Below are 27,143 nucleotides of genomic sequence, written 5' to 3' on the forward strand. Positions count from 1 at the left end.
AAGGATTCTTTCGGCGATTTGATGCATTATGAAAAGCTAGCCGATGGTAGATTTACCAGGTCTGGGCCGCACTGATAAGGTCCAATAATCCGATTCACGGTGGGCTTCAATTTTTCGCACAATACTCATGACAGAACCTTATATGCGATATTAAGAAGGCTGATTCCGCGATAGTTGGCGCAGTTTGCAGGATTCCGTTTCTTGTGGACTGGACAAAGAACAGTATGAGATGTGAAATAATTTGTGTGACATGGTATATTAACTTTGATTGGATAACGGTTGGTTGTACAGGTATAAAGGAATCGAGATAGATATAGACTTCCATATATCAAAATCATCAGTATCGAAAAAAAATTCGATTGAGCCATGTCCGTCCGTCCGTCCGTCCGTCTGCCCGTTAACACGATAACTTGAGTAAATTTTGAGGTATCTTGATGAAATTTGGTATGTAGGTTCCTGGGCACTCATCTCAGATCGCTATTTAAAATGAACGATATCGGACAATAACCACGCCCACTTTTTCGATAACGAAAATTTCGAAAAATCGAAAAAGTGCGATAATTCCTTACCAAATACGGATAAAGCGATGAAACTTGGTAGGTGAGTTGAACTTATGACCCAGAATAGAAAACTAGTAAAATTTTGGGCAATGGGCGTGGCACCGCCCACTTTTAAAAGAAGGTAATTTAGAAGTTTTGCAAGCTGTAATTTGGCAGTCGTTGAAGATATCATGATGAAATTTGGCAGGAACGTTACACTTATTACTATATGCCTGCGTAATAAAAATTAGCAAAATCGGAGAACGACCACGCCCACTTTTAAAAAATTTTTTTTTTTTAATTCAAATTTTAAAAGAAAAGTTAATATCTTTACAGTATATAAGTAAATTAAGTCAACATTCAACTCCAGTAATGATATGGTGCAACAAAATACAAAAATAAAAGAAAATTTCAAAATGGGTGTGGCTCCCCCCTTTTTCATTTAATTTGTCTAGGATACTTTTAATGCCATAAGTCGAACAAAAATTTACCAATCCTTGTGAAATTTGGTAGAGGCGTAGACTCTAGGACGATAACTGTTTTCTGTGAAAAAGGGCGAAATCGGTTGAAGCCACGCCCAGTTTTTATACACAGTCGACCGTCTGTCCTTCCGCTCGGCCGTTAACACGATAACTTGAGCAAAAATCGATATATCTTTACTAAACTCAGTTGACGTACTTATCTGAACTCACTTTGTATTGGTGTAAAAAATGGCCGAAATCCGACCATGACCACGCCCACTTTTTCGATATCGAAAATTACGAAAAATGAAAAAAATGCCATAATTATATACCAAATACGAAAAAAGGGATGAAACATGATAATTGTATTGGTCCATTGACGCAAAATATAACTTTAGAAAAAAACTTGGTAAAATGGGTGTGACACCTACCATATTAAGTAGAAGAAAATGAAAAAGTTTTGCAGGGCGAAATCAAAAGCCCTTGGAATCTTGGAAGGAATACTGTTCGTGGTATTACATATATAAATAAATTAGCGGTACCCGACAGATGATGTTCTGGATCACCCTGGTCCACATTTTGGTCGATATCTCGAAAACGCCTTCACATATACAACTAAGGGCCACTCCCTTTTAAAACCCTCATTAATACCTTTAATTTGATACCCATATTGTACAATCACATTCTAGAGTCACCCCTGGTCCACGTTTATGGCGATATCTCGAAAAGGCGTCCACATTTAGAACTAAGGCCCACTCCTTTTTAAAATACTCATTAACACCTTTCATTTGATACCCATATCGTACAAACAAATTCTAGAGTCGCCCTTGGTCCACCTTTATGGCGATATTTCGAAAAGGCGTCCACCTTAAAAACCAAGGCCCACGCCCTTTTAAAATACTCATTAACACCTTTCATTTGATACCCATATCGTATAAACAAATTCTAGAGTCACCCCTGGTCCACGTTTATGGCGATATCTCGAAAAGGCATCCACCTATAGAACTAAGGCCCACGCCCTTTTAAAATACTCATTAACACCTTTCATTTGATACCCATATAGTACAAACAAATTCTAGAGTCACCCCTGGTCCACGTTTATGGCGATATCTCGAAAAGGCGTCCACATATAGAACTAAGGCCCACTCCTTTTTAAAATACTCATTAACACCTTTCATTTGATACCCATATCGTACAAACAAATTCTAGAGTCACCCCTGGTCCACCTTTATGGCGATATTTCGAAAAGGCGTCCACCTATAGAACTAAGGCCCACGCCCTTTTAAAATACTCATTAACACCTTTCATTTGATACCCATATCGTACAAACAAATTCTAGAGTCACCCCTGGTCCACCTTTATGGCGATATCTCGAAAAGGCGTCCACCTATAGAACTAAGGCCCACGCCCTTTTAAAATACTCATTAACACCTTTCATTTGATACCCATATTATACAAACGCATTCTAGAGTCACCCCTGGTCCACTTTTATAACGATATTCCGAAAAGGCGTCCACCTATAGAACTAAGGCCCACGCCCTTTTAAAATACTCATTAACACCTTTCATTTGATACCCATATTATACAAACGCATTCTAAAGTCACCCCTGGCCCACTTTTATAACGATATTCCGAAAAGGCGTCCACCTATAGAACTAAGGCCCACTCCATTTCAAAATACTCATTAACAACTTTCATTTGATACCCATATTATACAAACAAATTCTAGAGTCAACCCTGGTCCACTTTTATAACGATATCTCGAAAAGGTGTCCACCTATAGAACTAAGGCCCACGCCCTTTTAAAATACTCATTAACACCTTTCATTTGATACCCATATTATACAAACGCATTCTAAAGTCACCTCTGGCCCACTTTTATAACGATATTCCGAAAAGGCGTCCACCTATAGAACTAAGGCCCACTCCATTTCAAAATACTCATTAACAACTTTCATTTGATACCCATATTGTACAAACAAATTCTAGAGTCACCCCTGGTCCACCTTTATGGCGATATCTCGAAAAGGCGTCCACATATAGAACTAAGGCCCACGCCCTCTTAAAATACTCATTAACACCTTTCATTTGATACTCATATCGTACAAACAAATTCTAGAGTCACCCCTGATCCATCTTTATGGCGATATCTCGAAACGGCGTCCATCTATAGAACTTAGGCCCACGCCCTTTTAAAATACTCATTAATACCTTTCATTTGATACCCATATCGTACAAAATAAATTCTAGAGTCACCCCTGGTCCACCTTTATGGCGATATCTCAAAACGGCGTCCATCTATAGAACTTAGGCCCACGCCCTTTTAAAATACTCATTAATACCTTTCATTTGATACCCATATCGTACAAAATAAATTCTAGAGTCACCCCTGGTCCACCTTTATGGCGATATCTCGAAAAGGCGTCCACCTATAGAACTTAGGCCCACTCCCTTTTAAAATTATCATTAACACATTTCATTTGATACCCATATAGTACAAACAAATTCTAGAGTCAGGCCTGGTCCACCTTTATGGCGATATCACTAAATGGCTTCCATCTATAGAACTATGGTCCACTTCCTCTTAAAATACTCTTTAATACCTTCCATTTGATACACATGTCATACAAAATAAAATACTCATTAACACCTTTCAATTGATACCCATATCGTACAAACAAATTCTAGAGTCACCCCTGGTCCACCTTTATGGCGATATTTCGAAAAGGCGTCCACCTATAGAACTAAGGCGCACGCCCTTTTTAAAATACTCATTAACACCTTTCATTTGATACCCATATCGTACAAAATAAATTCTAGAGTCACCCCTGGTCCACCTTTATGGCGATATCACTAAATGGCTTCCATCTATAGAACTATGGTCCACTTCCTCTTAAAATACTCTTTAATACCTTCCATTTGATACACATGTCATACAAAATAAAATACTCATTAACACCTTTCAATTGATACCCATATCGTACAAACAAATTCTAGAGTCAGGCCTGGTCCACCTTTATGGCGATATCCCCAAATGGCGTCCATCTATAGAACTAAGGCCCACTCCCTTTTAAAATACTCTTTAATGCCTTTCATTTGATACACATGTCATACAAACACATTCCAGGGTTACCCTAGGTTCTTTTTACAATATGGTGATTTTCCCTTACTTTGTCTCCACAGCTCTCAACTGAGTATGTAATGTTCGGTTACACCCGAACTTAGCCTTCCTTACTTGTTTTATTTTATATTTATCTTAAAAACCGCTTAGGTATGTACATCTGTTCACTATATACATATTTCTTATCATATACAGCCGATTATTTGGATATTGTGAATGGGATAAAATTATTGTTCAGCCCCATTCATGAAGGTTATGAAGTCTTCGGCACAGCCGAAAGCAGTCCCTTCCTTACTTGTTTTTATACTCAGTTGAGCAGAGCTCACAGAGTATATTAACTTTGATTGGATAACGGTTGGTTGTACAGGTATAAAGGAATCGAGATAGATATAGACTTCCATATATAAAAATCATCAGTATCGAAAAAAAATTCGATTGAGCCATGTCCGTCCATCTGTCCGTTAACACGATAACTTGAGTAAATTTTGAGTTATCTTGATGAAATTTGGTATGTAGGTTTCTGGGCACTCATCTCAGATCGCTATTTAAAATGAACGATATCGGACAATAACCACACCCACTTTTTCGATATCGAAAATTTCGAAAAATCGAAAAAGTGCGATAATTCATTACCAAATACGGATTAAGCGATGAAACTTGGTAGGTGAGTTGTATTTATGACGCAAAATAGAAAACTAGTAAAATTTTGGACAATGGGCGTGGCACCGCCCACTTTTAAAAGAAGGTATTTTAGATGTTTTGCAAGCTGTAATTTGGCAGTCGTTCAAGATCTCATGATGAAATTTGGCAGGAACGTTACTCTTATTACTGTAAGTCTGCTCAATAAAAATTAGCAAAATCGGATGACGAAAGCGCCTACTTAAAAAAAAAAAAAAAATTTTAAGTAAAAAAATTTAATATCTTTACAATACATAAGTAAATTATGTCAACATTCAACTCCAGTAATGATATGGTGCAACAAAATGCAAAAAGAAAAGAAAATTTCAAAATGGGCGTTGCTCCGCCCTTTTCATTTAATTTGTGTAGGATGCTTTTAATGCCATAAGTCGAACAAAAATTTACCACTCCTTGTGAAATTTGGTGGAGGCTTAGATTCTAGGACGATAACTGTTTTCTGTGAAAAAGGGCGAAATCGGTTGAAGCCACGCCCATTTTTTATACACAGTCGACCGTCTGTCCTTCCGCTCGGCCGTTAACACGATAACTTGAGCAAAAATCGATATATCTTTACTAAACTCAGTTCACGTACTTATCTGAACTCACTTTATATTGGTGTAAAAAATGGTCGAAATCCGAATATGACCACGCCCACTTTTTCGATATCGAATATTACGAAACAAGAAAAAAATGCCATAATTACATACCAAATACGAAAAAAGGGATGAAACATGGTAATTGTATTGGTCTATTGACGCAAAATATAACTCTAGAAAAAAACTTGGTAAAATGGGTGTGACACCTACCATATTAAGTAGAAGAAAATGAAAAAGTTTTGCAGGGCGAAATCAAAAGCCCTTGGAATCTTGGAAGGAACACTCTTCGTGGTATTACATATATAAATAAATTAGCGGTACCCGACAGATGATGCTCTGGATCACCCTGGTCCACATTTTGGTCGATATCTCGAAAACGCCTTCAAATATACAACTAAGGGCCACTCCCTTTTAAAACCCTCATTAATACCTTTGATTTGATACCCATATCATACAAACACATTCTAGAGTCAACCCTGGTCCACCTTTATGGCGATATCTCGAAAAGGCGTCCACCTATAGAACTAAGGCCCACTTCCTTTTAAAATACTCATTAACACCTTTCATTTGATACCCATATCGTACAAACAAATTCTAGAGTCACCCCTGGTCCATCTTTATGGCGATATCTTGAAAAGGCGTCCACCTATAGAACTAAGGCCCACGCCCTTTTAAAATACTCATTAACACCTTTCATTTGATACCCATATCGTACAAAAAAATTCTAGAGTCACCCCTGCCCACCTTTATGGCGATATCTCGAAAAGTCATCCACCTATAGAACTAAGGCCAACTCCCTTTTAAAATACTCATTAACATCTTTCAAGTGATACCCATATCGTACAAACAAATTCTAGAGTCACCCCTGGTCCACCTTTATGACAATATCTGGAAAAGGCGTCCACCTATAGAACTAAGGCCCACGCCTTATAAAATACTCATTAACACCTTTCATTTGATACCCATATCGTACAAACAAATTCTAGAGTCACCCCTGGTCCACCTTTACGGCGATATCCCGAAAAGGCGTCCACCTATAGAACTAAGGCCACGCCCTTTTAAAATACTCATTAACACCTTTCATTTGATACCCATATCGTACAAAAAAATTCTAGAGTCACCCCGGCCCACGTTTATGGCGATATCTCAAAAAGGCATCCACCTATAGAACTAAGGCCCACTCCCTTTTAAAATACTCTTTAACACCTTTCATTTGATACCCATATCGTACAAACAAATTCTAGAGTCACCCCTGGTCCACCTTTATGGCGATATCTCGAAAAGAGGTCCACCTATAGAACTAAGGCCCACGCCCTTTTAAAATACTCTGTTTGACATTATCAAACCGTCAACCAATAAAAAACCAATCGATTTAGAACACTTATCATTATGGAGTAAAAATTATCTGATTGGTAAAACGAATTGGATCCTTGCACCAACGGAACACAGCTTTTCAACATCTTGGCTATGCAGTTGACTTCAAGTTCGCAAGTGACAAATCACTCATCTCTATATTTTCGCTGAATACACACCTACGAAATTTTCTAATACCATTTTAAACTTTGTAAAGTAAATTATATTGTAAATTTAAAATTAAAGTTGTATTAAATCACAATTGAAATCAGCGCTCTGGGTTTTGTTCATTGGAGGAATAACAAGGAAGGTAACCCAGATTCAACAGCCGTTCCATTTTGCTCCTGTGAATTGAAGTACAAACCCATCTAATTGCCACCACACGATAGGGTGCCCCCGTTTTGCCGGATAACCTCACGTAAGTGAAAAACCAATTTTTCTTTTTGTAAGTTCAATATTGCAGTGAACAAGCTGGTCCTTCGAGACGGATCTCTTGATCTGGCTAATGGCCATTAGGGAAGGTCATAAAACTGCATCCCGGTCGCGATGGGTTAACCCGAGTAGTTACCGTCAAAACCGCAATCACTACTCTGGGTCGCCCTATAAATAAACTATGTTTACTTCCTAATCCTGTGAATCAAACAGAAGAAGATTCCGACATTCAACTTAAAGCAAACCGACATACAACTTAATTTCACCTTTTTCGCAACCAAGCATTTGCCCCTTTACTTGGTGCAACGCGGGGAGTATGTTTGACATTATCAAACCATCAACCAATAAAAAACCAATCGATTTAGAACACTTATCAATATGGAGTAAAAATTATCTGATTGGTAAAACGAATTGGATCCTTGCACCAACGGAACACAGCTTTTCAACATCTTGGCTATGCAGCTGACTTCAAGTTCGCAAGTGACAAATCACTCATCTCTATATTTGCGCTGAATACACACCTACGAAATTTTCTAATACCATTTTAAACTTTGTAAAGTAAATTATATTGTAAATTTAAAGTTAAAGTTGTATTAAATCACAATTGAAATCAGCGCTCTGAGTTTTGTTCATTGGAGGAATAACAAGGAAGGTAATCCAGATTCAACAGCTGTTCCATTTTGCTCCTGTGAATTGAAGTACAAACCCATCTAATTGCCACCACACGATAGGGTGCGCCCGTTTTGCCGGATAACCTCACGTAAGTGAAAAACCAATTTTTCTTTTTGTAAGTTCAATATTGCATTGAACATACTCATTAACACCTTTCATTTGATACCCATATTGTACAAACGCATTCTAGAGTCACCCCTGGTCCACGTTTATGGCGATATCCAGAAAAGGCGTCCACCCATAGAACTAAGGCCCACTCGCTTTTAAAACACTTATTAACACCTTTCGTTGAGAGTCATCTCAAAAAGGCATCCACCTATAGAACTAAGGCCCACTCCCTTTTAAAATACTCTTTAACACCTTTCATTTGATACCCATATCGTACAAACAAATTCTAGAGTCACCCCTGGTCCACCTTTATGGCGATATCACGAAAAGGCGTCCACCTATAGAACTAAGGCCCACGCCCTTTAAAAATAATCATTAACACCTTTCATTTGATACCCATATCGTACAAAAAAATTCTAGAGTCACCCCTGGCCCACTTTTATAGCGATATCTCAAAAAGGCATCCACCTGTAGAACTGAGGCCCACTCCCTTTTAAAATACTCTTTAACACCTTTCATTTGATACCCATATCGTACAAACAAATTCTAGAGTCACCTCTGGTCCACCTTTATGGCGATATCTCGAAAAGGCGTCCACCTATAGAACTAAGGCCCACGCCCTTTAAAAATACTCATTAACACCTTTCATTTGATACCCATATCGTACAAAAAAATTCTAGAGTCACCCCTGGCCCACCTTTATGGCGATGTCTCAAAAAGGCATCCACCTATAGAACTAAGGCCCACTCCCTTTTAAAATACTCTTTAACACCTTTCATTTGATACCCATATCGTACAAACAAATTCTAGAGTCACCCCTAGTCCACCTTTATAGCGATATCTCGAAAAGGCGTCCACCTATAGAACTAAGGCCCACGCCCTTTTAAAATACTCATTAACACCTTTCATTTGATACCCATATTGTACAAACGCATTCTAGAGTCACCCTTGGTCCACGTTTATGGCGATATCCCGAATAGGCGTCCACCCATAGAACTAAGGCCCACTCCCTTTTAAACCACTTATTAACACCTTTCGCTGAGAGTCACCCCTGGCCCACCTTTATGGCGATATCTCAAAAAGGCATTCACCTATAGAACTAAGGCCCACTCCCTTTTAAAATACTCTTTAACACCTTTCATTTGATACCCATATCGTACAAACAAATTCTAGAGTCACCCCTGGCCTCTCTTTATGGCGATATCTCGAAAAGGCGTCCACCTATAGAACTAAGGCCCACGCCCTTTTAAAATACTCATTAACACCTTTCTTTTGATACCCATATAGTACAAAAAAATTTTAGAGTCACCCCTGGTCCATCTTTATGGCGATATTTCGAAAAGGCGTCCATCTATAGAACTTAGGCCCACTTCCTTTTAAAATTATCATTAACACATTTCATTTGATACCCATATCATACAAACAAATTCTAGAGTCAAGCCTGGTCCACCTTTATGGCGATATCCCTAAATGGCGTCCATCTATAGAACTATGGCCCACTTCCTCTTAAAATACTCTTTAATACCTTCCATTTGATACACATGTCATACAAACACATTCCAGGGTTACCCTAGGTTCTTTTTACATCATGGTGATTTTCCCTTACTTTGTCTCCACAGCTCTCAACTGAGTATGTAATGTTCGGTTACACCCGAACTTAGCCTTCCTTAGTTGTTTGTTATTCATGCCAAAAAAGTGTAGATTTCGAAATAAATGTCTTTAAATGATTAAAATGATTTTGGTCTGGTGGGGGACTTTGCCCTGAATTTTTTTTCACATTTATTCTAAAAATAAACTAAAAATTCCGTACAAGATACAATTTTGAAGAATTTAGTAAACAACTCGGAGAGTTTACGAAAAAAGACGAAAACGATTTTAATATTCTTGAAAACTGTTAAAGGGGTATTCACGTAGCTTCATTTTCAGGTTATCCGGTTATGCAACAGCGAAGAACACTAGAGTGAAGTAATTTCGAAAATACTGAAAGGATTATTTTGTATTTGCTGCCAACCAAAAATGTGGAGGATTTCAATAACTTACTGTAAAACATACATACAAACACTTTAAATGACTGTAATATTTATCTGGCCAAACCTGTAAACATGCCAGGTCGTATACCAACTTATCTATAGAAAACAGTTATTTGTTAGCTTTATTGTGGCTTGTTAGAACTTTCGAAGCATATGTAATCATAGATACACAAGTTTATACAAAGTATGTACAATTTCAATAACATCCCGGAACGACCCCAAAAGCACCCGGAAGAACCCCGAGAGAGTCCTCGAAATGACATAAAAATTTACCCCAAAATACTACTTGAGAATCCCCAGGGTGTCCCATAAATTACCCCCAAAAACCCCGCGAATACTCTCCAAAATCATCTCAATATTTCCACAAGAAGCTTCAGAACTGCACGCGAACTTTTACGCATATGGGTATATTTTCAGGGCATCTCGAGGGTTTATTTTTTTATTTTTGAATAACTGAATAAAACTTGAAATTTTAATGTTATTCCATATTTTTTAAATAATGAATATTAACTCAACCTTTATCTTAAAACTTATCAAAATAAGAATGACCTGTTATCATCACTCAAAATATTTTGAATTACGATAACTTGTTATTCATCATTCAGAAAATTAAAAATGCTGAATCATTTTTTATTTTTATTTGTTTTATTTAAAAATGACTCAATTCGTCATCTTGTCGCTTATAAATTGTTGAATGCTTGGTTGTGATACATCTATATATAAATGCGGAGCATTAGGGACTTCAATAGGACCTATTGCCACCGCACAAAGTTTTCCATTGTGAATACCCGGGGCTCCGCGATCACAATCCCACAAATCTCTTTGATATTCTCCAGCATACAAGGTTGTTTGAAATATATCATGGATTATTTGTATACCCCTAATATGTTTCCTACACTGCTTTATTTTCACGATCGTACGTTTGAGAGAAGGAGAAGGAGACGTTGATCCAATTTCTGTGACACCCCATCCACTAACTTCCAATCTTGTGTCCGGTGTTAATTCAGTATCGCAAAGTTGTATTTTATGCACTACAGGACTCTCTCCAAAGCATTCAAACACTTCCACTACAGCAATATTCATATAATCTGTAATATAATTATAATCATGATGTACATGGTTTGTGCTCACGTCGTGTTTTCCACCTTCCTCTAATAGACAGGTTACACCAGCTTTAACGAAGAAAACCGAACTAGGAAACAAATAAACGCACTTTGCCAATGTAACCACCGATTTAGCGCTGACTATGGAACCAACACATTCATAGGAGCCCGCCATATTGCTAGGAGATCGCTTAAATATTGCCACGGTATGTGGGCTTTGACTTATATCTATTTCTTCGCCACCTATAATGCGAAAGTCCGCATTCGTATAGCCTGAAAGGCACATAACCAGGTCGAACACCAGCGTGAAATTATTTCGTAGATACATTTTTATTTAATACTTCTTCTAAAACTTTTTAAGTATGATGTTAGATTAATTTTGTGGGCGCTTTTATACCTAATTGAGTTGTGTAAATAAAAATAAGATTTCCGGAATTTAAATAACAAACGAACATCTCAATTTAAGTTAAAGCTACACAAGGCCAATTTTGTTATACTTAGCGTGCTTTGCCCACAGAGTGTATTAACTTTGGTAACATAGCGGACATAAACGAATCGAGATAAATATAGACTCCCATATATCAAAAAGCTGAGGATGAAAAACGGAATTGATTTAGCCATATCCGTCGATTCGTCCGTCCATCTGTAGGTACACACGATAACTTGAGTAAATATTGAGAGTAAAATATTACGATTTGGTATATGGGTTCCTTGGCGCTCATCTTCTATCGCTATTAAAAATGAGGGAAATCGGATGGTAACCACGCCCACATTTTGGAAAACATATTGCAATGAATTTAGTGAAATTCCGGTTATTTCCAACATTCTACAAACATTCGAATCGGTAAATTGTCGAATAAACAACTCCAACACTCAATAATGCAAAATGGTCTTTATTAGAGTACTTCACAATAACACTTATACTTCAAAACCAAAAACCGTGTTTAAATCAAACAGAATAAGGACTACTCAGCTTCTGCTGCTTTTATACTCTCTGCCCAAATGTCTAGACGTTTCTTCTTCTGGCATCCTCTACCTGGTCACCAGCCATACGCGCGTGCATTTGTCGTGTGTAACCATATGCGTGTGTATATGTGAGCGAAATAGTAGCTGAAGATGGCATGCGTTTGCGAGTATCTCTCTGCTGCTTGTATGTATGTGTGTACATGATGATTAATGTGTTTATGTAGCTTGCTTTAATAATTTTGTTGTTGTGCATTTACTTAGTACCAGCTTAGAGATGGTAATATTCGTCACAATATAAAACCTGATTATTTAGTTAATAGAATATTAATATTTGATGTGTGGACTGATATTAAAACTCTTGATTATTTTTGAAAATGGGCGTGGCACCGCCCATGTATGATAAAATCAATTTCATAAATATTATTAATCATTAATCAAAAACTGTTAAATCGATCATAACAAAATTCGACAGAGAGGTTGTCTTTACTATAAAAAATGCTTCGAAGGAAAATTAACGAAATCGGTGAAGGGCCACGCCTATTTAATAGTTTTATATAAATGGCGTTTCATTTCACAAGTGAAATTATAACAAGAAAAAGGAAAAAATTTTAATTTTTTGAAATGGACGTGGCATGATCATACAATTTTTAATGTTTCTGGAGCCATAACTCGAAAAAATTTAAAGGATAGTAATAAGATTGGGCACACATATTTTCCTTATAGCAGGAAATATTTATAGGAAAAATGGACGCGATCGGTTAAAAACCACGCCTACTTTTATATAAAAGTTGTTTAAAAGGGTCGTAGACTAGAATAAAAAGTTATATCCTAGCGAAAAATAGTTTTGTATCAATGAAATTTTACTTATAATGTTTTATTGTAAGAGGAAATCAGGCGACATTTTTTTAATAGGCGGTGCCACGCCCCTATTCCGATCAAGCATTACAAGACCAACAAAAAATAAATCCCTCGTAGCAAAATTCGAAAAAGTAATTTATCTGAAATGAACTGTACAATTCAAACTCACGCTGAGTATATAATATTCGACTATACCCAATCTTGGACACCCTTACTTGTTTTTGTTTGTTTTAGTTAGCTGAACAAACAGATTTTGCTCTATCAAAATAAAAAATCGAATATATTTGTTGATGTTCTAGCGAAATGAAATGACGCATTTTGCTATATTTCAAAACAAAATTGCATTGCAATTGTTTGTTTATTTATACGTGGGCGAATCGCATGTATTCCAGCTAAATGAAACGACGCATTTTACTAGGTTAGGTTAGGTTAAGTTAGGTTAGGTTAGATGGTAGCTGCCCTGATAAGGATAGCTCACTTGGACAACACGAAGATCCGTTGTGATACCACATACACCAAAAAAAACGGTGACTTAGATCTAGCTACTTAGAGAATCGTCGGGTAGCAACGATAAAGCTCCGAATGATAGCGATCTCAACTTTGGATAAATCCTCGGGAGATCCAAGTGAGTCGCGACCGAAGTACTTTCGCCTAGTTCTGGCAAAAGCTGGGCAATCAAGCATAAAGTGATTTGGTGATTCCACCTCATAATCCTCCATACAGCTGCAGCAGGATGGAGTTTCCAGTATATTGAGACGTACCGCATGGATACCCATGGGAGAGTGCCCTGTCAATACCCCAATGACCATTGATTGGTGAGCCTTAGTGAACCCAATTATTTCAGCAGACCGCCTGCCATCCACTTTCTGTCAGAAAGATCTTGCTACCCTGCAAGACGTGGTGTCCGCCCAACGTTTGCTGAGCTGACTCGAGCCCCAGCTATGGAGGAGCAATCTACAGGTGGCCAGCGGAATCCCGAAATCCCTACGGCCATCTTCATCCGGTTCAGTTGTACCGATGTGGGCTAAGAGATCCGCTTGACACTTACCCGGATATCACTATGGCCCGGGACCCAGATAATCTTAATTGCAAAATAATTCGATGCAATCGCAAGCGAGGTCAGGCACTCCCAGACCACCCTAGATCGCACTGTAGTTGAGCTCAAGGCCTTGATGGCCGCTTGGCTATCAGAGTAGATGTTAAGTTCCCTAACCGTAGCAGCACTGGACAAAATTTCATCCACCGCATCCATAATCGCAGCAACTTCCGGTTGGAATACACTACAGTGATCAGCCGACTTAAACTTGCGGCTTACATTTAGCTCTTGACAAATACCCACCCCCACCAACCTTTCCGTCCAGCTTCGACCCATCCGTGAACAAGTTAACCGGTCCCATGCCCGAGATAATTCCTCTTCCCCACTCCTCTCTCGGTGGAATGACTGGGGTGAAGGTTGTATAGGGAACAGTTATCGGCATACAATAGTCCGTTCTGTCAGGAATAAAGTGGAAACTGGTAAGAAGGCTAAATTGTCCGAAGTCAGAAAGCCGATAGCCCATATCACGAAGCCTGACCAACGACCTTGCCGCGGCCGCCTTTCCCGCAATATCTACTGGATAGATGTTCAGCATGACGTTCAGTGCCAAGGTAATTGTTGTTCTGAGAGCGCCACTGATACCGATCAGCGCCGTCCGTTGCACTGACATTAACATTTTGGAGGTGCTCGCCGTGTCCAGTGCTTTCCACCAGACTAGCACCCCATACAGCAGAATCGGTTTGACCACCCACCTGGCGAGAGTCCCCATCTCTTTCCGATAGCCCCTCTGCAGCAGTACAAGGCAACGGCGGCCTTCCTGGCCTGATCTTCCACATTAGGTCTCCAGGACAGTTTCTTGTCCAAAACAATCCCCAAATATTTAACCCTATCAGAAAGTACTAACGGTACCTCTCCAATCGAGGGAGTTCTGAAATCGGGCATCTTATATCTCCTTGTAAAAAGAACCAATTCCGTTTTTCCCGGGTTGACCGCCAATCCACATGATTTATCCCTCCTAGCCACAGTATCCAGGTAGCCCTGCAGAACATCGCGCAGGGTGCCCAGAAATTTGCGTCTGCCTAGGATAGCGAGGTCATCTGCATAGGCAACCACCCGACAACTATTGGCTTCCAACTCAACAAGAAGCTCGTTGACTACCAAAACTCATAGCAGAGGAGATAGGACACCCCCTGTGGGGTGCCCCTGCACACCTTCCTCTTAAATATGGCACCTCCCCACTCCGCTGCGACAATTCTGCCGCATAGAAGTTTGCTAATAAATTCACCCAGAGCCGCCTCGACTCCTAAACCCACCAGAGCTCTTTCTATTGCCCCCGGAAAGACATTGTTAAAAGCCCCCTCTATGTCTAGAAAGGCACCCAGACCATACTCTTGTGTTCTAGGTACCCCTATATTTGCTTTACAATCGAATGGAAAGCCGTTTCCGTCGATCTGCCCTTGCATTACGCATGCTGTTAAGCTGACAGTAACCCCCGAGGTATCCGTTCCCGTAGGTACAGGTCAATCAACCGCTCAAACGTCTTAAGAAGAAACGAAGAGAGACTGATGTAGTGTAAACAGCCAACAATTTAATGCCAAATATTTAAATCAGCTAATATGCTACCCTGTAACAAAAATAGTCTAAATGTTCATCAACACATAAAAAGGCATCTGATAATTGTTGCTAACATAGCCATTCACACGATAGAATACAGGTGTGTGTACAACACACAACCAAACAAATTTGCATTCCAGCAAATTTGCGAACGTTGCATTTCCCACAGAAGTCACAACTCAACACAGGTGTGTAGTCACATATTTTGTATCGAGTTGTATGTAGGTATGTAAGTATGTATGCTTAAGGTAAATATGCATGTAAGTATGTATACTTAAATTTAATATGTATGTAAGAATATGTTTAGAATAATTTAGTATAAATAAGCTGACAATATTTGAATAAAAGGCATTCGCGCATTGATGTTAAAAACTGACAAAACCAATTCCTCCATTTTAATCTTTTATATGGCGAACCTGCCTATGATTCCACTGGCTGATTTCTCAGCCTAATTTCATAGCTGGCAAGGATACGTCTTTTTAATCTTTTATATGGCGATCCTGCCTTGATTATACTTGCTGATTATTTAGCCTAATTCATTGGTAAGGATTTTACTGGCTGATTACAGCCTAAGCCTTGTAAAAGAAAAAAGAAAAAAAAAGAAGAGAAATGACAATTAAATTAGGGCACCAACAGTAAAAATTGCGGCAATTGGAAGACCTCAACAAAACATACATTGGAACGATACAGAGAACATCAGCACGGCCTCTGCACAAGGATGACACCGAAATCGTGAAACCTTCAGGACTAGCAGCTAATAATTATAAGTATAATACGTATTGTAACGAATATGAGTAACACTAAGGGGTACTGTCATCTCTAAGCCGATGCTAAGCATCACATGTCAATAATTCAATCATTATGTCTACACACATGTACGTAAACGCAGCGGAGAAGCAACGCACATACACATGCAGATATCTTATCTGAGATATGCAATTATAATTGCGGAAGTGTCGCTCACAAACACACGCGCATATGAGAGCTATACACATACATCTGTAGTTATAATTATAACAGATAACCAACTAGTAGATTATAGAACAGAAACGCCTAGAAGATGCAACGAGGAAATCAAAGAGTATAAAAGGCAGCAACGGTAGAGGCGCTACAAGCAGTTTCGATTAAGCACGCTCTCTGTCGAGCAGTAGAAGTGTTATCTTGAAAGTACTTGAATAAAGGCCATTTTTCATTATTAAATATTGGAGTTATTTATTCAACATTTTAGTGATTCGAACTTAGCAGAAGGTTGCAAATAAGAGGAATTGCAGTAAATTCGCTACAATTGGTGTCAGAAGAGGAATTGTTGAATAAATTCTGGAGATTTCGAATACACCTTGGACATGGCAAATTTAAGTGAATTGAAGATCCAGCAACTGAAGAAGGAGTTGGAGAGCCGTGGATTTAATACAACCGGCATTAAACTAGAACTTCAGGAACGACTACGACAGGCAATGGAATTAGAAGGAATTGACGTGGAAGAGTATGTCTTTCATCTTGATGGCGATGAGACAACAAAATTGGAGGAGAAAAATGAAACACCGCAGACAATGGCGAACATAGACCTGAACATGATATTGGCTGCAATATCGGCACACATGTCCGAAATGTCATCACAAATATCCACCAACATGTCATCACAACTAGAATCCCAGGAGAACCGTACAACATCCAAGATGGAAGCACAGGAGACACGTATCTCAGGAATGTCGTCAGAAATAACATCTAAAATTGAAGCACAAGAGGTCCGTATATCAGAAATGTCGACACAAATTTTAGCACAGGTATCATCGCAGATCTCTGCACAACTGGAAGCGCGTATGGAAGAGAAACTAACGCAGTTTCAGGAATGGTTCAGTAGTCGACAAGATAAAATGGAGGCCGAGATAGATGTTTTAAAAGATCGTATTCAGGAGTTACAATTGAACCGTCCAATAACTTCAACGTCTACTCTGAAGGTAAAATCCCCAACGATTGATGGTTCTTTTCCTTTCCAGGTATTGAAGCTCCAATTTGAGAAGACGTCGGCAGCAAACAACTGGAATGCCGAAGATAAAGTTGCTGCACTGTTCGTGGCTTTAAAAGGACCAGCTGCTGAGATCTTACAGACCATCCCAAAGTACGAACGTAACAGTTATGAAGCACTGATAGCTGCTGTAGAACGACGGTACGGAAGCGAACAATGGAAACAGATCTACCAAATAGAATTGCAAAACCGCTATCAAAAAGCTAATGAGACTTTGCAAGAGTTTGCTTCGGATGTTGAAAGGTTGGCACATTTGGCAAATGCGGATGCACCCGTGGAGTACACCGAGAGGGTAAAAATCCAGAGTTTTATAAATGGCATACGGGACGTAGAAACGAAGCGAGCGACATATGCAAACCCAAAACCCACATTCGCAGAAACGGTATCCATGCACTGACTCAAGAAACAGCGTCACTTTTGAGTAAGCCCGCATACAAATCTCATGGCGTGGAAGTGGAAAGACCAGACTGGGTACACACAATTTTGGAAGCACTAAAAGGAACGCAGCAGAAAAACGATAGTGCCGTCAAATGCTTTAAATGTGGAAGGCCAGGGCACATTGCACGTTATTGCAGTACCAATCCTAACAGTTCCAGCAATGTGGGTGGGCGTAAACGCAGAGCTGAAGGAGATGAGCAAATCTCCAAATCTACTCAATCGCTAAACTAAAGCGAGTCAGCCGCAAGGGCGACAGCTGGCTCCCTCAATTGAATGCCCCATAATCTCTATCTCACAAATTGTAAGAAGGTCAAGCAATCTTACTGTCGGAGGACATGCGGATGGAAAGGAGCGTTTAATGACTGTAGATACGGGTGCATCCCATTCCATCATTCGATCAGATTTAGTCAACAATAAGATAAGACCATTGCTTGGAGCAAGATTACGTACAGCCACGGGAGAGGACACCCAGGTATTGGAGAAGTAGCATGTGAAGTAGGAATTGGGATCGCCACGGTACTACACAATTTTATAGTGGCAGAGATTGTTGATGAAATCATAATTGGAGTGGACTTCTTAATCGACCAAGGCATCAAGATCGATATGCAAATCAAGACGATGCGGTATAAGAACATGGATGTGCCACTTAATTTCGGCTACGAGAAAGGCTACAGCAGTAAACGAGTGCTGGTGAAGAGAGTCAGCAAATACCACCAAACTCAGTTGCAGCCATCTGGGAAAAGGTTGATGGAGATTGTGGGACAAACAAATTGTGGGTGGTCGAGGCAGCAAACAAATCAACACCGAACATACTTGTAGTAAAACCTTGGCTATAACAAAACAGCATGGACGTATCCCGGTAAGAGTACTCAATGAGTTCAAGTCACCACTCAAACTGATCCGAGGAGATATTTTGGGAAGATGCCAAGAGGCTGAAGTAATAATCAATTGTGAACAGCTCCAGGAAGAGGTTTCAACTAGCAATATTGATCTTCCAGATGACATCATGGCATGGACAGAGGGACAAGAGGAAGGCTATCAGAGTAAGCCAAAGCAACTGCTCCTAAAGTACGGGAACATATTTGACCAAGATGGCTCCAAACCAGGCCGCACCAACGTTGTGAAATATCAAATTGACACTGGAGATGCGAGGCCGATCCGTCAAGCTCCACGTAGTGTTCCACTGGCGAAGCGGGAAGTTGTGAATCAAATCATACAAGAAATGAGCGAAAGCGGCATTATCGAACCATAAGCTAGTCCATGAAGCTCACCTGTGGTACTTGTGAAGAAGAAGGATGGGAAAATGAGGTTTTGCGTGGACTACCGCAAGTTGAACGACGTCACGAAAAAGGATAGCTACCCATTGCCAAGAATTGACGACACTCTGGTCTCGCTCTCTGGTACGAAATGGTTTTCCACACTGGCCTTGAAAAGTGGCTACTGGCAAGTGGAGGTGAAGGAGGAAGGCAAAGAAAAAACAGCCTTCAGCGTCGGAGATGGTCAATACCTTTTGGACTTTGTAATGCACCAACTACTTTTGAGAGACTCATTGATCAGGTATTGCACTGGAACTGCACTGGAAAACATGCTTGATATACCTGGACGACATCATCGTATTGGGGAAGTTTTCCAGAGAATAGCTGGCGCTGGTCGGAAACTAAGTCCCAAAAAGTGTGCGCTGTTTAAAAAGGAAGTAAATTATTTGGGTCACAAGGTAACGACAGAAGGTATCCATACAGCAAATGAAAAGATAGAGGCAGTAAAGGATTGGCCAAGACCACAGAACTTGCATGAATTAAGAAGTTTTCTTGGGCTGTGCACATATTACCGGCGATTTGTACCAAACTTTTCCAGCGTAGCCCATAACCTCTATGAGCTTACAAGAAAAAATAAAGCTTTTTAATGGAAGAAGGAGCAAGAAGTGGCTTTCCAAACATTGAAAGAGCGTTTGTCCACTGCCCCAATGTTGGCATATCCGATTCCAGGAGCAACCTTTATTCTAGATACAGATGTGAGTGGATATGCTATAAGAGGCGTTTTATCACAACTGGTCGATGGACATGAGAAGGTAGTTGCATACTACAGCCGTTCGATTGGAAAACCAGAGAGGAACTATTGCGTTACACGGAGAGAGCTGTTGGCATTGGTAGAGTGTATTAAACATTTTCACAAATATCTCTACGGCCAGCGATTCCGCGTCAGGGCAGATCACGCAACGTTGAAATGGCTTCTGCAGTTCCGTAATCCAGAAGTACAATTGGCACGGTGGATCGAGCTGCTACAAAGCTCTGACTTTTCATTGAGCATCGGAAAGGTAGTACCCATGGGAATGCCGATGCAATGTCACGAAGACCATGTAGTTTGGAATGCAAGCACTGTTCAAAGGACGAGGCTAAAGAACACATTATAGATGTCCGGCTAATGACTATAACGTGTGCGGATGTATAGGACAAGGAACAACTAAGGAAATGTCAGCTAGAAGATACAGATCTGTCACATGTTATGCAAGGGCTCGAACGAAACGAAAGACCAAATAGAGAGGAGATGTCAGCAGAGATTCCCATTGCAGTCATATTGGGCACAGTGGAACAGTTTAGAATTGATATCCGGTTGCTTGCATCGAGTATGGGAGAGTGAGGATGGTCAATACAAGAAGAAACTGATAGTTGTTCCCAGAAAGAGGATTACTGAAGTGCTCAGCGAGCTGCGTAATGGTCCAAGCGAAGGTCATCTTGGAATCACGAAGACGCTCGAGAAAATTAAACAGAGATTCTATTGGGTTGGTTGCCGTTAGTCGGTCACTGAGTGAATTGCGAACTGCGAGGTTTGCAGCAGAGCGAAAGGGCCCAAAACCCGAAGTCAAGGCCAAATGAAGGAATATAATTCAGGTGCGCCATTTGAAACGATCGCTATGGATGTCGCAGGTCCATTTCCTACTAGTAACTGCGGAAACAAATATTTACTGGTAGTTATGGATTATTTCAGCAAATGGCCAGAGGTATACCCAATCCCAAATCAAGAAGCGGAAACAGTAGCAGAAGTGTTTATAAACAATTGGGTTGCAAGGTATGGTATACCAATGGAGTTACATTCCGACCAAGGCAAGAATTTCGAATCAGCTGTATTCCAGGAAATGTGTAAATCATTGAGCATTCGAAAAACACGGACAACTGCTTTGCATCCTCAGTCCGATGGTATGGTGGAACGATTCAATAGAACATTGGAGGAGCACTTAAGGAAAGTAGTGGACAAGTACCGTAAGGAGTGGGACACCCGCATACCATTATTCGTGATGGCTTAGCGATCAGCAGTGCATGAGACAACAGGCCAAACCACTGCAAAAGTAATTTTTGGCAATTACCTTCGACTGCCAGCAGATTTGAAGTTTGGGATAAATGCCGATGCGGGCAGAAATGTCAAGAAATCCACTGGTGTCTTGGAACAAGAGCTGGGTGAGATACACGATCTTGTAAGACAACGAGCAAAGATTATGAGTGACAAGATGAAAGCCCGATACGATAAAGCACTTAATTCGGAAGGGTTTCAGGAAGGAGATTTGGTGCTGTTATACAACCCACAACGAAAAAAAGGTTTGTCCCCGGAATTGCAGTGTAATTGGGAAGGTCCATACAAAGTTGTAAAACGAATCAACAATGTAGTGTACCGCATACAAACCATTGGCAAACCACGAACAAAAATGAAAGTGGTTCATTTGGAAAGGCTGGCAGCGTTTAAATCGAGAGATTTGATCGACCCGATCAGACTTAGGTGGAGGACAGTGTAACGAATATTAGTAACACTAAGGGGTACTGTCATCTCTAAGCCGATGCTAAGCAGTGACTGTATGCACATCAATAATTCAATCATTATGTCTACACATATGTACGTACACGCAGCGGAGAAGCAACGCACAAAAACATACAGATATCTTATCTGAGATATGCAATTATAATTGTGGAAGTATCGCTCACAAGCACATGGGCATATGAGAGCTATACACGTACATCTGTAGTTATAATTATAACAGATAACCAACTAGTGGATTCTAGAACAGAACCACTAAATGTCAACGAGTAAACCAAACAGTATAAAAGGCGGCACCAGTAGAGGCGCGAGAATCAGTTTCGATTAAGCACGCTATCTGTCGAGCAATAGCAGTATTATTTTGAAAATCAGTTGTAGTGTTATTGTAAAGAACTTTAATAAAGGCCATTTTGCATTATTAAATATTGGAGTTATTTATTCAACAGTTTAGTGATTCGAACTTAGCAGAAGGTTGCAAATAAGAGGATTTGCAGTAAATTCGTTACAGTATATTTAGGCTAATAATTTTATACAATTTTTACGCGTTGGTGAATAAGCATTTTTGCTAAAATAAAATCAAATTTGTGCACTTTTGTATAATTACTTTAAATTCTATGATGAGCATAAAAAAGTAATACATAAAAAAAATTTACATAGGATTCTGCGTTCAACCATTTTTAAAGTGTTACTTTTAGCATGGCAAGTCAAATACGATCTAGTTAGTAAGATCTGAAAAGTATTATTTTCGTTTGTATTTTTAAATAAAGTACGAATCGAGATCCTTTATTCCATTTTATTATCGATGTGCTAATTCTCTTCTATTCCTCTATTATATTCTATTAGAGGATCCACAGTTTTCCACGATGACATATTTTTGTGCCTGAAGCAAGTTTAATTGAAGGGTCAAAGCACAACCGTTTTTTCTCGTGGATTCTTATTTTATGGACCAAATTAAGTCAGAATCCAAAATTTAAGCTTGTTCTACCGAGCCGTTTTTGAGAAAATTCGATTTAAATTTTGAAAATAGCAAAAAATCAATACTAACTTTTTTGATCTTTTTTGATTTGTGGTCCGATTTGGCTCATATTTGGAACACATAATACATACAAGGATAGAAATCGACCTATGCAAAAAAATTGCCGCTAGGTGGCGCATGGATCCAGATATTCACAAAAATCGTATTTGTGATCCGATTTGGCTCATATTTGGAACACATAATACATACAAGAATAAAATAAGAATCCACGAGAAAATCGGTTGTGCTTTGACCCTTCAATTAAACTTGCTTCAAGCACACCGTGACGCGTTTGATTGAAAATTAAAAACTTTTTGAAATTTGATATTTATATCTGCACAAAAAATTTTTAATTAAAAAGCCACAGGAAAGATTTAACGGACCAACTAATTGTTATGTATGTATTGTAAATGTATTTTAAGCTTTTCATGTTTGAAAAACAGAACTTTTTATAATCATACAAAATAATAAAATAAGCATAAAAAATAAAAAAAAATGAATTTGAAAATAATTTTAAGCACACCTCTTTTTATTTATATCGAGCTAGCCGACCAGTCACACGTGTTCCTTTACAAACAATCATTTGCCCCTTCTTCTTCTCTTAGCTTTCTTTCCACCCTTTTCCGAAACTTACTTACGGCCGAGACACAATGAAAGTTTATCATATAGATGCGTCCATAACGCAATCTTATGCATTCCAGTAACATCGCCACAATCACACAAGATGTTGCATTTGTAAATATGCAGAAACTTGAGACTTGGCAATTGAAGTTTATTTCTATTAGACGATAATGCCCATTCACGTACAAAATTTTGCGAATCACTGTTATAAGCATTCTCACTATACAAGAAATATATTTGTCACAAATTTTTTGTCCTATTCATTTGTTAAATTGTAGTTTTTAACCGTGAACAATTTTAGAAAAGTACCAACGTGTGGGAAAAACAATTTCACTTGCAATGTGTGAAAGCACCCTTAGCCAAACAAATGTCAAATTTGTCTTCTTATGCTTTGCTTACAACAAAAGTGGAAAGTTGGCTACTTTTTCATATCAGATGGTGTCAGTGTCGCTCAATTTGCCGTTCTCCATAAAATTACGTGCAATCTACTCATAATGCATAAGATTGTGTCAAACGTTTCTTTATGAAAAACTGCTTATGTGACGAAGCTTTTACTTACTTAATTAGCGCTTAACCGTTTAAACGGTTATGGTCGTCCTACAAGGCGCACCAGTCGCTTCTTCGCTGGGTTAACCGGCACTAATTGGTCACACCAATGGAATTTAAATCATTTGTCACCCTCTCCATCCAGCGGAGAGGGGGTTTCTGTCTTCCTCAACTTCCATAGGCGAGTTTCGATACGAATAACTTTTAGCCAGAGCATCATCTTTAATTCGCACAACATAGCCTGCTTAGCCGCTGTGTTCTAATTCGCTGGACTATGTTGGTGTTTATTTAATTTTATTTATTTATTTCTTACAGCTTATACTAAGCCTAGCTTATACCTATATATAGTAATTAATATATAATCTAATTAAATTAATTTATCTGCATCTATTGACTGCACAAATGGAGTGAGAGATGGGTAGCAGACGAATGACACCAATGCAAGGATTTTGCCAGTTGTATCTGACGCTGTTAACGTATTTAAAGTGCGAAGGCAACATCTGAACGGCGATGCACTTACTAGGATGAGTTATGCGTTACAGTATGAGCTTGAGCTACTTTTTCATACGTGGGAAAGCTTCCTAGTGCCAGCGTGTTGCATAAAGCACGAACAGCTCATCATTAAATTTTCTTCTGTACTCACCGTCGCCAACGCGTAGAAGTCCAGTCCGTAAAAATTTCGAAGAAATTTTTTCTCGAACACTAGTACTATCGCCTCATCTGGTGTAGTCATGGTCTATGCTTCTGCACCATATACCAGGGCGGGTACGATAAGTGTATAACATGTAGAGCATGATCTTCAATTGCCAGAGAGCGTTTTACTTTTTAATTGTTTACTCAGTCCAAAGGAGCATTTATTGGCAAGTTTTTCTTCGCTGGATTTCAAAGATGATGTTGCTGTTTGTATTAATGCTGGCTCCCAACTAACCGAAGTCTTTTACTATTTGGAAATTATGGCTGCCAACAGTGGCAGCCAAAACGCAAATGCGCCGACTCTTTGCTCGATAACAGCAGGTACTTCGTTTTGTCCTCGTTCACCATCAAACCCATCTCTTCCGCTTCTTTGTACAGTTTGGCGTAAGGAGAATTTACGGCGCGGGTCTTCAGGTCAATGAAATCAATGTCGTCAGCATACGCCAGTAATTGCATGTTTCTATGGGGTATTGTTCCAGAACGGTTAAGTTCTGCAATTAGTATGATTAAGTTCTGCAGATTAGTATGATTTTCGCTTGCTCAGCGTCATTTTGCACAGCCATATAAGTTTTGCAGAGGAACCAAATTCAGACATAGCAGCATATAGGCAGCTCCTTTTCATGCTGCCGAAGGCGGCTTTAAAATCGACGAAGAGTTGAGAATGCGATTTGATGCATTGTGAAAAGCTAGCCGATGGTAGATTTACCAGGTCTGGAGTCGCACTGATAAGGTCCAATAATCCGATTCACGGTGGTCTTCAATTTTCCGCATAATACACATGACAGAACCTTATATGCGATATTAAGAAGGCTGATTCCGCGATAGTTGGCGCAGTTTGCAGGATTCCGTTTCTTGTGGACTGGACAAAGAACAGTATGAGATGTGAAATAATTTGTGTGACATGGCGTATGAGTATTGATTTCTTAATTTTTTGTTATTCATCCCAAAAATGTGTAGATTTCGAAATAAATCCCAGCCAGCATTTTTTGAAAATGTTGATCAAAAAATATTTAAATATCATACCCCAAATGATTAAAAACGTTCAAATTTAAAAGCATTTCATTAAAAGATATCATCGGCCTAAACACCCGCGCTGTTAGTTCTGCTTACTCCAAACTGGAAAAAGAAGCGGTAAAAATGGGTTTGATGGTGAATGAGCACAAAACGAAGTACCTGCTGTCATCGAGCAAAGAGTCAGCGCATATGCGCCTTGGCAACCACGCTACTGTTGGCAGCCATAATTTCGAAATAGTAAAAGACTTCGTTTATTTGGGAACCAGCATCAACACAAACAGCAACATCAGCTTTGAAATCCAGCGAAGAATCATTCTTGCCAATAAATGCTACTTTGGACTAGGTAGGCAATTGAAAAGTAAAGTCCTCTCTCGGCGAACGAAAATCATACTCAACAAGTCACTTATCGTACCCGTCCTGCTATATGGGGCAGAAGCATGGACCATGACAACAGCAGATGAAGCGGCTTTGGGAGTGTTCGAGAGAAAAGTTCTTCCAAAGATTTATGGACCTCTACGCGTTGGCGATGGCGAGTACCGAAGAAGATTTAATGATGAGCTGTACGAGCTATACGCAAACATCAACATAGTCCAGCGAATTAAAACGCAGCGGCTGCGCTGGCTAGGCCATGTTATGCGAATGAAAATGATGCACCGGCCAAGAAAGTGTTTCTATCGCAACCCGCCTATGGAAGCAGAGGTAGAGGGCGGCCCCCACTCCGTTGGAAGGACCAGGTGGAAAACGATTTAAACTCCCTTGGTGTGAGCAATTGGCGCCGGTTGGCGGAGCGAAGGAGCGACTGGTGCGCCTTGTTGGACGGCCATAACCGTTTAGACGGTTAAGCGCCAATTAAGTAAGTAAGTAAGTAAAAGCGTGTTCTGTTCGAAAATTAACGTATCGTCGGGAGAAAAATGTACCATAAATGTGATTATTCTTGAATAATCATTTATGATTCATATTTCGAAACGCTTTTTGTTCATATTTGATACCATTGCAAAATTGAGCTTTAATTGTTTTAGAGTAATCACAGTCATTTTCTGATCATATTCGTGAACATATTTCAATCGTTTTGGTTAAGATTTTTGAATCATTTTTGAATGCGATTATCATGCATTTATTCTTCATATCTCATACAAAATAAGATACTACATGATAATCTTATTCCATCAGGGGAAGGAAACATGCGAAAGTGAGCTATTCGAACCACAGCTAACTCGCAAACAAACTTGACCGATATACACCTGCGACTGCAACATATCGAACATCAGCATTATCGTCTGCATATTAAAATACAGATACGATACGGGATGTTGAAGCCGTATCCAGGTACATATGTCAAGATAGTTTCACTTACCTGGGGTTCAAATAGCTCACAACCTATGTATTGTCCAATCATTATGTATTTTCTGGGAAGCTGAA

The 27,143-nt window shown here is 39.4% G+C and overlaps 1 protein-coding gene and 1 pseudogene across 1 annotated transcript in view; both read left to right on the top strand.

Moving 5' to 3' along the window:
* Positions 1–6,930: 6,930 nt before the first annotated feature.
* The window catches only part of LOC137245848 (tyrosine-protein kinase-like otk), a 111,154-nt gene continuing 90,941 nt past the window's right edge, over positions 6,931–27,143 (top strand). Inside the window, exon 1 of the mRNA XM_067777063.1 lies at positions 6,931–7,940. The gene's annotated coding sequence lies outside the window, so the exon portion shown is untranslated. The remainder of the gene's footprint in view (positions 7,941–27,143) is intronic.
* Positions 16,219–16,319, top strand: LOC137247340 (U6 spliceosomal RNA; annotated as a pseudogene).

Source organism: Eurosta solidaginis, chromosome 3 (genome assembly GCF_040869045.1).
Source record: "Eurosta solidaginis isolate ZX-2024a chromosome 3, ASM4086904v1, whole genome shotgun sequence".
Taxonomy (NCBI): domain Eukaryota; kingdom Metazoa; phylum Arthropoda; class Insecta; order Diptera; family Tephritidae; genus Eurosta; species Eurosta solidaginis.